This window comes from Arachis duranensis, unplaced genomic scaffold, assembly GCF_000817695.3.
Source record: "Arachis duranensis cultivar V14167 unplaced genomic scaffold, aradu.V14167.gnm2.J7QH unplaced_Scaffold_606023, whole genome shotgun sequence".
Taxonomy (NCBI): domain Eukaryota; kingdom Viridiplantae; phylum Streptophyta; class Magnoliopsida; order Fabales; family Fabaceae; genus Arachis; species Arachis duranensis.
The window spans coordinates 47,987-51,012 of NW_026264986.1; positions in this window are offsets into that span (position 1 = coordinate 47,987).

The following is a 3,026-nucleotide window of genomic DNA, read 5'->3' on the forward strand; positions in this document are numbered from 1 at the left end:
TATGCCAAGTTCTTAAAGGAGCTCATCAACAAGAAAAGAGATTGGAATGAGAAGGAAACGGTGATGCTTAGTGAGGAATGTAGTGCCGTGCTCCAAAAAGGAATCCCACCAAAACTTAAAGATCCAGGGAGCTTTGTAGTGTCATGCACTATAGGTAAACTATCCTTGGACAAGGCTCTCTGTGATCTTGGAGCTAGTATCAACTTGATGCCCTTATCCATGATGAAGAAGCTTGCCATAGAAGAACTCAAACCCACCAGGATGTCACTAGTCATGGCCGACAGATCAATCAAGACACCAAATGGAATTGTGGAAAATTTGCTAGTAAAGGTTGGAGAGTTTATCTTCCCTGCGGACTTTGTAATCCTAGATACCGACGAGGAAGGCAACAATTCAATCATCTTGGGCAGACCATTTCTAGCAACTGCAAGAGCCATTATAGATGTGGAAAAAGGAGAAATGATTTTCAGAGTACACAATGAGCAGATGATCATAAATGTTTTTAAGTCAATGCAACACCCCCCAGAGAAGGAAGATCATTTGAGGGTGGACATGATAGAGAGCCTGGTGGAAGAAATGTTAGACATTGATCAGCATGAGCAAGAAGAAGATAATCAAGAAACAATAGAGGAACATGTGGCTGAGGCTTTCATAAACAAAGAGGTGGAACCAAGCAAGAAGGAAGAGGTGCAAAAGCAAGAATTGAAGCCATTACCTTCTCATCTCAAATATGCATTTCTTGGCACTTCAGAGAGCTTCCCAGTGATCATTAATTCGTCCTTAACAAAGAAAGAAGAAGGAGAACTTCTTGATGTTCTCAGAGCTCACAAGGATGCCTTAGGATGGACCATTGATGACCTGAAAGGCATCAGCCCTACAGTATGCATGCATAAGATTCTTTTGGAGGACAATTCCAAAGCAGTAATTCAACCTCAGAGAAGACTAAATCCTGCCATGAAGGAAGTCGTCCAGAAGGAAGTAATGAAATTATGGAATGCAGGAATCATATATCCAATTTCCGATAGCTCATGGATAAGCCCAGTCTAAGTGGTACCAAAGAAAGGTGGGATGACAGTCATTATCAATGAGAGGAGTGAACTCATTCCCACCAGAATTGTGACAGGGTGGAGGATGTGTATTGACTATAGAAGGTTGAATGATGCCACACGCAAAGATCACTTCCCACTTCCTTTCATTGATCAAATGCTTGAAAGGTTGGCTGGCCATGCTTATTATTGCTTCCTGGATGGCTATTCTGGGTATAATCAGATAGTGGTAGATCCAAAGGACCAAGAAAAGACTTCATTCACATGCCCAGTTGGAGTTTTTGCCTATAGAAGAATGCCATTTGGATTATGCAATGCCCCAGCCACTTTTCAAAGGTGTATGCTTTCCATTTTCTCAGATATGGTTGAAAAATTTTTAGAGGTTTTCATGGATGACTTCTCTGTTTTTGGTGATAATTTCAATACTTGCCTAAACCATCTAACTCTTGTTTTGAAACGGTGCCAAGAAACTAATTTGGTTTTGAATTGGGAGAAGTGCCATTTCATGGTGCCTGAGGGGATTGTTCTTGGTCATAAAGTTTCAAGAAGAGGGATAGAGGTTGACAAGGCAAAAGTGGAAATAATAGAAAAACTCCCTCCACCAACTAATGTGAAATCTGTTAGAAGTTTCTTGGGGCATGCAGGATTTTATAGAAGGTTTATCAAAGATTTTTCTAAATTAGCCAAACCTTTGAGTAACCATTTAATGATTGATCAACCTTTTGTTTTTGATGAAAATTGCCAGCATGCTTTTGAAACTTTAAAACATAAACTCACAACAGCACCAATTATCACACCCCTGGATTGGAACTTACCATTTGAACTCATGTGTGATGCAAGTGATATTGCAATTGGTGCCGTACTTGGACAGAAGAAGGGAAAATTGCATCATGTCATATATTACGCAAGTAAAGTATTGAATGAGGCTCAAAAAAATTACACTACAACAGAAAAGGAATTGTTAGTTGTAGTCTATGTATTTGATAAGTTTAGATCGTACTTGATAGGATCTAAAATTGTGGTTTATACTGATCATGCCGCTCTCAAGTATTTGATGTCAAAGCAGGATGCTAAACCAAGACTTATCAGGTGGATTCTACTCTTACAAGAATTTGACATTGAGGTGAGGGACAGGAAGGGCACTGAAAACCTAGTTGCTGATCATTTGTCAAGGCTGCCACAAGAAACAATTCAAAAGGCCTCATTACCTGTGAATGAAAGCTTCCCAGATGAACATCTTATGCTGATCCAACAAACACCATGGTTCGCTGATATAGCAAACTACAAAGTAGGGAGGAAGATACCTCAAGAATTCACCAAGCAACAAGTGAAGAAACTAATCAATGAAGCAAGGAATTTCTTGTGGGATGAACCCTATCTGTTTAGAAGGTGCTCTGATGGAATAATCAGGAGATGTATTCCTGAAAGTGAAACAAAAGATATACTATGGCATTGCCATGGCTCAGCTTATGGTGGACACTTTGGTCCAGAAAGAACAGCAGTAAAGATATTACAAAGTGGTTTCTATTGGCCAACCATCTTCAAAGATGCCAGGGAGTTTGTCCACCAATGTAATGAGTGCCAGAGAGCAGGAGGACTAACAAGAAGGAATGAGATGCCACAGAACTTCATTTTGGAAGTAGAATTGTTTGATCTATGGGGCATTGATTTCATGGGACCCTTTCCCCTTTCTTATTCGTTCAGATATATTTTGGTAGCAGTGGAGTATGTTTCAAAATGGGTGGAAGCCATAGCCACAACTGCCTGTGATGCACAAATTGTCCTTCAATTCCTAAAGAAGTACATCTTTACTAGATATGGAGTACCCAAGGGTCTCGTCAGTGATGGTGGTGGTCACTTTTGTAACAAACAAATGGAGAAACTTCTCCACAAATATGGAGTTATTCATAAGGTAGCCACACCATATCACCCTCAAAATAATGGGCAGGAGGAACTAGCAAACAGGGAACTGAAGAAGAT